We start from the raw sequence: 11,936 nt of genomic DNA on the forward strand, positions 1-11,936 counted from the left end.
AATACATGTCTGTTGATGAGGGCATGGGCACAAATGTTTGACACCTTGTCGAGGCGATTTTGGATACCTGCCTAGAAGCACGGGCACAGTTGCGGCTGCTTCATACATCTTGCAGCCCATCCCTTTCCCCGGCTCCGGGATCACGGCAGAGTGATTCCTTGTTGACCAGTCCGTTTCCTCTGTGACATCATAACCCATGAAAAGACCGGAGGATATTAACTTGGCTTTGTTAAATTCAAAGAAACAGATCAAATATGAAGTCAGATTTGTTCTTTCCTATTTCAGTAGTACCATGGAGACGGCAGTTTGGGCAGCTTTTTGTAGTGTCCTGGAGGCTTTCTCTCTCAGCTTCTGGGCGCCTCTGTTGAAAACACTTCATAGCTCTCTGGCCTGCTGGAAAAGCACTCTGCCTGTATTACCCTGAAGATGTGTTCTGTTTATAAACTCATCTCTACTCCTTGGAAAACAACTCAAGAAAAACTCGGTTGGTTTTCCACCAGCCATGGGCAGGGGTGAGGTAAACCGTGTTATTATTTCATAAAATAATAGTAATAATAGTAATAGTCATAGTAGTAGTAGTTGTAGTAATAGTAATAATAATAATAATAATAATAATAATAATAATAATAATAATAATATTATTAGAAGTCTTAAAACAGGACAGAGCACATTGGAGAGAGTCAAAAAATGCTTTCTGGCTTAAATCAAAAGTGATGACTAGTGATTCCATGGCTGCTGTATTTGCTAAGCTAATTACTCCTTTGCTCCATTACACATTTCTTTTATCTGAAAAAGAAATACAAGGAAATGGTTTAAAAAAAACTCAGAGAACAAAAATACACAAGTGAAAGATGTTTTCCCTCATCCTCTGTTCTTTCAGCCCTCTCTGGAGTTGCCTCTGTTTACTATCCTTTGGGTGCTTTTCCAGATATGCTTTGCACATTCCCACCTATGTATGTAAATTCCTTTAAAATTTTAGTTATTTTTAACTTAAAGGGGTTTAAATCCTCAAGTGGCATCTGGCCGGGTAATATAACAGAACAAATCTGACTCCATATTAGATTTGTTCCTTTGAATTTAACCCTATGCTCTGTCACCTAGGCTTCATCTTGCTTGTAAAACAATGTTGTCTAGAGCCTGAAATAAACAGGAGACCCTATTCTGAAGGCTCTGACCTTTAAGGATATTTAACACTTTTTCATTCATTAAAAGATAGCAAATTGCAGAATAGAAAATAACGTTTCTTTTGTTGGAGGTTTACAGGGATCTGACCCACGCAGATAGCTGCAAGAAGAAAGGATTCTAACAAGAAGGAATTCCTACACTAAGAAGTTTGCACTAACCAAGAACATAGGAAAGGAGCCTGAATTGTGACTTGGGGAGATGGTTTTCCAGGACATTAGTTTGCCATCTAGGTCTACAGAAACTTGCTATTCCATGCCCCAACATCTGGTCTCCCAACTTATTGGCCTGTCCTGCACTGAGGAGAATTAATTTCGACTTGGTAACACTCCTATCTACCTAGAAAGCTGGGCACTGGAGCTGAGTGTTATGGAAACAGGCCAGCCAAGACAAAAGCACCAATCGGAGTGTTGGAGTACTCAGAATTATTATGCCGGTGGGCTCAGAGGGGCTTCGGCTCCGAAGTTTTGAGTACCTCCAAGACGTGCACATGAGGTTTTAAAGGCTTAGTTACAAGTAAGGGGGCTTAGCCAATAAGGCTCAAAGAACAAAAAGCAAGGAATAAGTACACTGGAGCTTATCAATTTGTAACAGATCACATTACTGACACTTGTTGAGCTTGGAATTACGAGTTAGGTTGTTAGGCCAATAAACTGACACTAAACTTCAGATTTACGAGATAGCCCAGCAGAATTTAGATCAGTAAACTGACACTTATCACACTTAGATTTGTGACTTAGCTTGTTAGCCCAGCTGGACTTTTCCTTCACATGAGGACAGCTCTCCCACACCCAGGGAACTACTGTGAGCCCTTGTTGTTTCCACTAGGGTGGGGTATGGTTTACCCAGGAGGGATGGGGACTATGCACCAACACTCAGGCAGTCTGCTCTGTCTGGGGCTCTGATCTTGTACCATCCCCCTCCCCGCCAGCCCAACACCTGGGACAGTGGAGCTAAGGCAGAGATCCTGCCTGCCTGTTTCCCAGCGTGTAAAAGGGGAATATGTGCTCTTCCCAAGGAAGTTCTGAGCGACAACACCTGCGGGTGCTTGGTTCTCAGAGCAACAGAAAACCCAGCTCCGCGTGGGGGCAACGGGTGTGATCTCCCTAGGGTTTCTGCAGAAGCATCGGACGGAGGGTTGGATCACGGTGGTAAAATTGAGCTGCGGGGCTTGAAGGGTAACAGAAGGGTACAGAGGCAGGTCTGCCGCATAGGGGTGCCCCAGAGGTAAAGCTTTTTTTCTCCAACTCCTCTAAGACCCTCCCTTCTCCAGATCCCTTCCTTCTCTCTGCTCATCCTGTCCATCTGTATCCCTCCAATTTTCCCGTCCTCTCCACCCGCTCCCATCTTCTCCCTCCCTCGCTGTCCCACCTTCTCTCACAGAACCCAGAGAGGATCGCTGGCCCTCCTGCGCATGCGCAGTCAGTGCCAAGTGGTCCGCTGGTTGGGAGCTCCATATCCGAGCCGGGGATCGGGCCCAAAGGCTTCTCAACTACGTCGCCCGGTAGGCCTTTGGTTCCTGCCTGGGGTCGGGGCCTCTGACTGTGGAAGTGCAAGGTGGGGGGCTCCTGGGAAAGGGGTCAGGCGGCTGCGGGAGGGCGGTCCGCCTGTCACAGACCCCAAGGGCGCTAGTCAGCCCGTGTTCAGATGAATTGCTCAGGCCAGACCCCTCTGCCAGCGCCACCTGCCCCGGCGTCCCGGCCACGGTGTCCAGGGCCTGGTGTGCACCTGCCATTTCTCACTCAGCCGGGATCCCCTCAGTCCGCGGCTGGCGTCCCCTTCCCCTCTCCCTCCCGCTAGTCCTCTCCTCCCGGGCTTGCTCTTCTCGTCCGGCGGCCCGTCCCCGCCCCTGGGCGGGCTGTGTCCCGGGCGGGCGGGGTCTGCGGACCCGGACGGGGGCGGGCGCCTGGGACTGTGGCTGGGGCTGTCCTCCGAGCGAGGCTGCAGCCCGCGTCCCCCTCCCCGCTTTCCCTGCCCCGCAACCCCGGGGCTGCCCTGCTCTCCCTTTCCCGCTCCCTGAGGACCAGCTCTGTGGCGTGGGCGCTGCTACCTGGGCTGAAAGCCTCCGGCTCTAACGCCCAGCTTCTCCTGGTGGAGTCGGGATAAGGGAGCGTCACTGCTAAGCGAGGTTCTGTCTCCCCCCTCCATGTTTCTGCCTCAGGTAAGTACCTTGAACACTTTCAGGTGTTATGATGGCGGTGCTTGTTGATGTCACGTGTTTTTATAGTGAGAGGGATTGCAGTGGTGAAAGCAGGGCTTGGTTCTGTTAAAAATGTGCTGAAGGCATGAGGCTGTGACATCCTCCTTCCTTCCCTCTCCCAGGGTGAAAGGAGTGATCCTCGATTTTCAAAAGATAGTTACAGTCCCTAACTAGCCCAGCCCAGCTAGTGTGTGTTAACAGGAACAGCACCACCAGAGGCCTTGGAGACCCAGGCATATTGCAGCCCTAAAGTGCTCCTGGCATAGTTTGGCTTGTTTAGGTTTTTTGTTTTTCTTAAATTGTGGGACAGACTAGTGTATAAACTGAAAAATAATTGTCAAGAAATAATTTTCATAGGACAGTTTTATTGTGATATAGTTCACACACCATGAATTCCATCCATTTAAATGGTACAATTCAGCAGCTTTTTGCATATTCACAGTGGTGCATGCATTATTATTCCAGAACGTTTTCATCACTTCAGAAAGAGCAGTGGAAATGAATGACCTATCCACCCCTCCCAAGTGGTGGTTCTAAAGAAATTTCTTGGCTATTCCTGACCATAAATTAACTTGTTATATTCCAAGAAAAATCGGGTAGGAATTCTAACCAGAATTGAAATGAATCTGTCTATCAAAACAGGAAGAATTTATACCTTTATGGCATAAACTTCTTCTACCCATGAATATATCTGGGACCATATCTTTTCATCTGCCCAGAGCCTGGCCCATGTGAAGTTCTCACTACTTTTTGGGCTTGTGAATGATGAGATTCTATACATCGTTAGTTGCAACTGTAGCCTTTCACAGAAGAGAAAAGTAACCTCAGTGAAGCAAGTGACTCTCTGATGGTCAGAAAGAGTGACAGCCAGTGCTGGAGTGATCCAGTGGACTTGGTGTTTGCAGCTAGATTTCTCGACCACCTACAGTTAAGGGGATTAGAGAGTTCTTTTATTTTTTCTTAATGGCGTTGCATTTATTTTTACTTACTTTTTAAAATTATTTTTTATTTAAGTGTAGTCAATTTACAATGTTATTTTCAAGTGTGCAGCAGAGATTCAGTTATAAACATATGCATATGTATATATATATATGTTTTAGATTGTTTTTAGTATAAATCACTACAAGAAATTGAATATAGTTCCCTGTGTTATATAGCAGGTCCTTGTCACTTATTTTATATTTACTAATTTGTATCTGTTAATCCCCCCTTTCCTGCCTGCTAAACACAGTTTGCATTCTATGTCCATGTGTCCATTACTAGGAGCACCGTTTTTCCTAGTAATATATGCTCTTTTGCTGCTTTCAGTTTCAGTAATTCCATCTTATCTGTGGGCGCTTTTCTTCTGGTGGCCTTAATGTGGTTTGCACACGTGGTAATAGAGATCTGTATTTGGGAGAACCCCAGGCCTCGTGTAGTCCCTGGTACAGAGTGCCCACTGAATTGATGCTTGAACTGGGAAAAAAGCACAGTAAATGTTGGAATTTCCACTATGGTTGAGAATTCTATAACCTCTTTTGACAAATTTAATATTGGCTGCACCCATTCTGGGTAATTTGGTGGAAATTCATGGTATGGTGGTGAAGAGACGGGGCCTTGTATGCTTCTTCTCTTTCTGTTTTCTAACACTCATTCTCCTGGGCCTTCCAGATCCTCCCCTAGAAGTGCCAGGTCTGGCTTGGTGCTGCACTGAGGCAATATTTGTTAATAAGGCCCTTTCCTCATCTCTTCTGAGCCTCCGGTTTTTTCTCTGCACAATGAGGGCTTAGACTAGATAACTACTTTTCAGTTTCTTTTAAAGCCATGTTTCCTTTGAGAAACAGAAAATGCAAATCTCTCCTCTCAAACCAACCCTTTAGATTTTGAAAAGTCCTCCAAGGAGTGACATAGCTCTTTGTGGAAAATGAATGTGATTGTGATTCCAGGTGACACAGAAAAGACTCTTCAGAGATTGATTGCAGGGAGAGGGCAGGAAAGGGGCAGTATGTCACACTTTCTAGTGTGAGCACTGGAGCAGGGGCTTGGATTTAAATACGGTGTCTGACGTGGCCTCTCTCTAATCTTGTAGAATGTGATAAACTTCTCTACCTCAGTTTCTTGATGTGTCAAGTTGGGGTGATAATATTTTAAGGTTTTTGTGAAACATTATGCACATAAGCCATTTGTGTATGGGTAGAAACAAGACCTGCTAGGGATTCAGGGATTTGTTTAAAAAAAAAATCTTGTCCATAGCACTCTGTCTGTGTGTATTTAGTAGTTCCTGAAGGGTGAGGGTGAGTCTAAAGTCCATCGTGGGACAGGTGGCCCATGATTCTCTGTGCCCCTGAATGCCCCCTCCTCCCCAGTCCTCTTCCTCAGTCCAGGATGAAGTTCCCTTGTAGATTTACTCAGAGGTCTTGTGAAAATGGCTATTCATTTTATTGTTTCACCAAGAAGGGCTGCCATCATGACCTCAGCGCTCCCCGGCCGCCACACCAACCCGGATCCCACCCCGGTCCATGTCCACTGGCCCCGCCAACGGCGCTGCCGTACGTTTACCGTCTGTGAGACGCCGCCCCAGAAAGGATGTCGGCCGCCGACTGACGCGGCCAGAACTAGTGGCCCGGCCAAGCAAGCCGCCATCCCCAGCAGCAAACACCGCCATGGCCCCGGGCAGCTGCACACTTCCGGAGCCCGCTGCCTGCCCCAGAAGCGCACGCCAGCCCGCGAGGAGCGCGGCGTCTTTATCCATGGCAACGCCGCGGGGCCCTCCCCTAGCGCTTGCGTCTGCGTCCTCCCGAGGCTAGACGTGCGAGAGCAGAACTTTCGGAGCCAATGGGAGCAAGGGCGCGGCCAGGACGGGGGTGGGGGGAGGCTTATGGGGCAGCTGGGTGGGGCCGGGGCGGGCGGGGCCGCGCGGAGGTCCTCAGCTGCAGGTGGCACCGGCCGGAGGCTGGGGCAATGCTGCCAACAGTGGGCGGGGCGGCGGGGCGGCGGGGCGGCTGGGCGGCTGGGCGGCAGGGTGGGGGCACCCTCACCTGTCTGTGTGCGGGGCTCAGCCTGGGCTCCGCGGCCTCCGCTTGCACCGGAAGTGGACCCAGGCTACCTGTGGGCAAGATAGAGGACTGAGCCCAGGCAGGCACGGCTGGCCAGGTAGGGCACCTGAAGTGCAGATCCGCCAGGCCGGCTGCCGGCCTTGAATACGCGCTGCTAGGCAGTTTCCAAGAAGACGGGATCTGTCCCAAGAGGGGAGGTAGGGCAGGGTGCCAGATGCCTGGTTGGGTGCGGTCTTACAGGAGAGCCACGTTGAGAGGGTGCAGAGCAGCCCCTGTGTTGGCGGGGCTAGGAATTTGGGGTATAGGTTGGGGATGATGTGTGCCATTCCCTGTGGTCTCCCAAAGAACTCGCACCCCCAAGCAAAGGACCCTGCTCCCTCCACCCTTCACTGCATCCCCTGCCTTCCCCAGCACCACCGCCCCTGCCCCCGGAGTGTCCCATGACCTCTCCCCACACCAGGCACCGTCCCTGTTACAGGTACTTATCTCCTGGTGGTTCCAGCCCAAGGGTGGGGGCTGTATCTAACCAGTTAGGATGCCTGGAGCCTTTGTATGAAGCCTCAGACTATAATGCAGGCGTGCACAGAGGCCCCTCAAACAGGATTCCCTGCATTCCCTCCCCACCACGCACCCACAGCGCAGCTGCCACACCAGGCCAAGCCTGCAGGAGGACCGCTGTTCCCTCTCCTCCTGTCCCTGATCAAGAGTGCACCGCCCACACTGCTGGGTATTTAGTGGGCCTTAGAAGAGCAGTTGGTATTTTCATGGACAAATATTTGCTCTTTTGGGAAGAGTTGAGTGCAAAGGGATGTAGGGTATGCCTTTTCTGTTGTCCTGGAACTGGTGACTAGGATGCAAACTTAAGTCAAAGCAGTTTTTAGAGAGAGCCGCAATATATCTTACCCAAAGATCACTGTTCCCCTACAAAGGCAACACCACCTGGCGGGTGGGGTCCTGGTCCCTCTTTCTGGAGGTTGGGCTTTGCACCCTCCAGCTGGGACAGAGCCCGAAACAGCTCTGAACACGCTCCAACAGGCTTTCCCAGCACAAACTGCCTTTATTTTGAATCTGGCTGAAGGAAGCAGCTGAGAAATCTGGGTAAATCTTCCTGGGTGTAACCATGCCTTTTGTGCTGAATGAAAGAGCGGCTCTCCACATGCTAACAGCTTAGAACAGAATGTGTGTCGAAGCCTTCATGCATGTAGCATGTTGGGAACAGCGTTTCATGGTGAGGGGAACTCTATAACTTACATGTGTATGGGGAAGCCCTCACTCCAACAGGGTTTTCCTGCACAAACTGCCTTTATTTCGAAATTGGCTCTTGCTGAGAAATCTTGGTAAGTGTTCTTAAGTGTAGCCATGCCCATTATGCAGGATGAAAGAGCGGCTCTACACTTTTTCACATCTCAGAAATGAATGTGTGTTGAAGCCGTCATTCATGTAGCGTGTTGGGAACACAGAATTTAGTGGTGAGAACTATGTAAATTACATGTCTATGATGAAGCACTCTCTTGAGCCGGGTATTCCAGTGCATACTGCCTTTATTTCGAAACTGGCTTCTCAGAAGCCTGTGGTCTCCACTGCAGGTCTGTCTCCAAACCCAGGGCCAGCATGGTAACTCTGCTCCCCCTGTCTATTCTGGAAGTTCTAGGTGTCCTCCATGGCCCTTCCACCATTATGTTTTTGGAAAACCCCGCAGATGGAATGGGCCTGAGAACAGGAGAGCTTGATGCCAGAAACCACTGCCCAGTGTGAGGCTCCTGGGAGGGGCATCTCCTCTCCGTGGGCTCTGATCTAACCTCCCCTCTCCCCCACACCCACCCCTCTCCTCCTGCATTTCCTGATTGATCCCTGGATAATGGTCCATACCAGGAATGACCTGGGAGAGGTTTTATGAGTCTTTAAGTGGAAAAAAAAAAGAAATCTTTAGACAAGTTACTGAAAGTAACTTCCAGCTTTACCGGGACAGACCTCATTCCAATGTTTAAGGCTAGTTGACAGGGTGTCAAATTGCTTAACCACTCACATCTGAGCAAGTGCTACCTCTCTCTCCAGCTCCCCGCAGCATCCACCTGTGGCAACTTGGCCAAAAGAAGGCAAGAAAGCTCTTTCCCCTCGCCAGCACCAGCGTGGCTTTGGAGTCAGTGGAGGCTGAGAGAAAGAGCCCCGCCCTGAGGTTTGAGGGGCCTCCAGCCACAGCCAGAGGAGCGGGGGTTTTCAGAGTGGCCCAGCAGGGAAACCAGGCAAGGCCACCTGGCCCAAGTCTTCCCTACCCAGAGAGCCCCATGAACTGCTTTGGGCCACACTCCCCGTTTGGGCCCCCTGCAAAAAGTTACCATGGGAGCCACACCTGAGAAGGCAGAAGGACAGCCCTTTAGCCTGGGGTCCCAGCAGGTGTGTCCTGTGAGACCTGTGGCCACATAAGTTACTTGTCTCTCCAGGTCACTGAAGGGACTGTGCTGGGCATCTTGGTGGTCAGGGACATGGGAACACCTCTAAACTCTGAAGAAGGACAGAGAGACTCTTCCTGGAAGCAAGGATTCCAGGGAGACCCCTTGCCCAGAACTGGGGGACTGTGTCCTGAGTAGACCCCTGGGAGGCAATGTGGGGCTGTGGGGTCCTCTTCTGAGAAGGGAGCAGGTGAGTTTTCCGGGGGTGGGGTCCTGCTTTGTCCAGATATGTCCTTGTGTAAGACTCATTTACAAACACCTCCAAGTCCACCTAGGGGTGGCCCCAGAGGTGGGGGTAGAGGAGGAGAGTGAAGGGTGCAGACTTAGGGCCCCCTGAGCCACCCAGGGAGCCAAGGGTCAGTGGGAACATCTTGGGAGTCTAGTGCAGGGGTGGAGGACGAGCACTAAGAACATGCCAAGTCATGCAATAAAGTGACCCGTGACCACGAGACACAGGTGGCCGTACACCAAAAGAGGCAGATAGAAATTTAGACCCAGGATCTGAGAAACTTGAGAGGGGCTGGAGGGTCCCAGGAACCCTCAGGAACAGCTCTTCTAGGGGCACAGACATCCCAATACACACATTTCTCATGGAAGCTTTTTGGGGTGCAGAGTGAGTTACCAGGATCCTGAACTTAGTATGGAATCACGGTTCCTGGCAATAAATTGCTGTCATTTGTCCCTGGACATGCACAGGGGAGCTGACTGCTGTGGGGGTCACTGCAGGACTAGAATCTTCTGGTGTCTGCTCTGTGACCACAGAAACCCAGGGGGATTTCTCAACAGGAGAACCTGGAGACCATGCCTGCAAGGACCACCCTCATGGGATGGCCAAGGAGCTCGTGGTACCCAGGTCACCAAGTGACGAAGTTGTGAGGTTGCCTGGGGAATCTTGGGGGCATGTAGATTTCTGAGGTCAGCACGTGGGCCCAGCACTGCTGGATGGTCTGCACAAAGAGGGGCCTGCCCTCCTGATGATGGCTCTTAACACCTGCAGGGAAACTGCTCCCAGGGCTCCTGGAGGTCCATATTGAGAGTGTCCTGCCAGCCTTGTGGGGTCACCTTCCCCTGATGCAGAAGCAGACCTCTCTCCCTTGAGGCCCAGGGGACACCTGGCTCAGGTGCCACCTGTGTGCCCTGGACACGCAGAGCCCCAGAGCTCTGGCACAGCCTGGGGTGTGGTGGTGTCCGGGCAAGAAAGGCCCTGGGAAGGGGGTCATTCAAGGGCAGAGGCCACTCTGCAGGGATGCTGGACCTGGCAGCAATGCACTGCTTCAGTACTCCCTTGGGTTGGGTCTCCAACCTGTGGGATGGAAGGGCCACTCCTTCCTGTGTTGCAGTCGGGGGAACTAGATCCATCGTCAAGGTCAGCCCTGAAAATGGAGGCTGCGCTACCTCCATTCCTGGAAAGAAAATCAGTCCCCTCCAGTCCAGGTGATTCAGAAAGTCATTCAGCAATGTTCGGGGCCCCCACTTTAGGCTTTGAATTAGAGCTGAGCGGCTTAGGAGGCCAGATCCCTGTCCGTGGCTCCAGGAGCAGGTTTTCTGCTGGGGGACAGGATCCTCACAAACACCTGTGTCTTTGTGGGACACTCCCCTCTGACAAGCTGGGAGGCAGGGTGCAGTTGTGGGAAATCGTGTTTACATGAGCAGAGGGCCACCATGTGGTGGGGGCACAGGAGACTGTGAGAATGAGTCCCACAGCCTTTCTGGAATCAAAAAACTGGCAAATGTGAAAAAGTGCATAATTTGTTTTATTGAACAGGCTGCTTATGTACGTTTGGAGGACCAGGTTCAATGACTCAGCATCCCTCCAGGACAATAGCCTCAAGAGAAGAACAGACAGAGCAGGAGGAGATCTGGGGTTTCTCCCAGGAATGAGGTGGAACAGGGATTTCTGCAGATTTGCAAGGAGTCCCCGACCACTGAGCATGGGGTTACAGCCCCACGAGACCCCTGTCATGTTTGGCTTGGGCTCTGGTTCTGGCCTGCTCATGTATTCTTCCAGCAGAGTTCCAGAAACTCAGAGGGTGGACTTAGAGGGGCTGCGTTTGGAACCTAGTGAGGAGTTGGAGGGTCCTTTATATTGAGTCCCTTCATCCTAATCACCGTAGCTGAAGCCCAACACCCCCCAGGCCCCCATGGTTGCCGTGGAGGGAGAACAAGCCTGGCAGGCGACCTAGGGGTCCCACTACTGTGTCCTTCCCTTGTCTTCGTTCCCTTTCACCCCGGAAGGTGTGATTGTCTCGTGTCATGGTGGCCTCCAAAATGTCCCTCCCAGTAATCTCTCTTCTCCATCAGGTGGGGTTCCCAACCCCGCTCAGCCTTCTCTGCATGGATGCTGAAGGACCAGGCCCACCTGAAGTTCTGAGCTCCAGCAGTAAGGTGGAAACAAAGAAACCAATGGAAAAAAGAAGCAAGTGATTGTGGCAAAGCTCCCCACCACAGAGAAGCTGCCCTGAGTGGAAGGGAGAGTGTGGGCATGCCCGTTTGTTTCCTATCTCCCAGTGCTCTTAGCTTTCTTATTGCCTACCTGCATGGTTACAACAAAATGATCTGCAAAACTGAAAATATTTACTCTCTTGCTTTTACAGAAAAGGCTGGCCAGCCTCTGGTCCGGTACCAGGCAAGAGATTGGAGTTCCTTTCCAGTTTGGAAACATCTTGGCAGGCCCAGGTTTGCAAAGGTCTTTAAGAGTAGTTACGGAGTTTTGCTTTTAAACTTTTTTACGGCTGTATATACATGTGAGATGTGGTTGTGATGTATAATTCTGAGCCGGGATTTTCTCAAACTGTTTCTCACTTCTTATACCAGACATTCCTAAATTCCAAGTGGAACTGCATATTAAGGAAGCCATGGAATTTAGCAAAAGGATACAGATCTCATTTCCTTTTAAGCATCGGTGTACCTCCATCATGGCAGTATTTGTTATGTGTTATTGATAGGGGAACTAAGTAGTAAACAGATTAATAGAAAATAGGGGATTTTAGGTACACAGGTTCATCTTTTCAACATTGTTTGTAATATTTGCAGTTTAAGATGACCATTCCTGAGAAACAGGCAGCCTCT

The 11,936-nt window shown here is 50.5% G+C and overlaps 2 long non-coding RNA genes across 2 annotated transcripts; both read left to right on the forward strand.

Annotated features, from left to right (window-relative positions):
• The first annotated feature begins 6,385 nt into the window (after positions 1-6,385).
• On the forward strand, positions 6,386-9,058 carry LOC140695137 (uncharacterized). Its single transcript, XR_012070835.1, has 3 exons — positions 6,386-6,514; positions 8,473-8,593; positions 8,859-9,058. It is a non-coding gene; the product is annotated as an uncharacterized lncRNA (long non-coding RNA).
• Positions 9,059-10,048: 990 nt separating this feature from the next.
• On the forward strand, positions 10,049-11,378 carry LOC140695138 (uncharacterized). The gene is made up of 3 exons (XR_012070836.1): positions 10,049-10,301; positions 10,633-10,749; positions 11,169-11,378. It is a non-coding gene; the product is annotated as an uncharacterized lncRNA (long non-coding RNA).
• The last annotated feature ends 558 nt before the right edge of the window (positions 11,379-11,936 follow it).

The sequence above is a fragment of the Vicugna pacos genome, unplaced genomic scaffold, assembly GCF_048564905.1.
Source record: "Vicugna pacos unplaced genomic scaffold, VicPac4 scaffold_155, whole genome shotgun sequence".
In the NCBI taxonomy this organism is placed as follows: Eukaryota; Metazoa; Chordata; class Mammalia; order Artiodactyla; family Camelidae; genus Vicugna; species Vicugna pacos.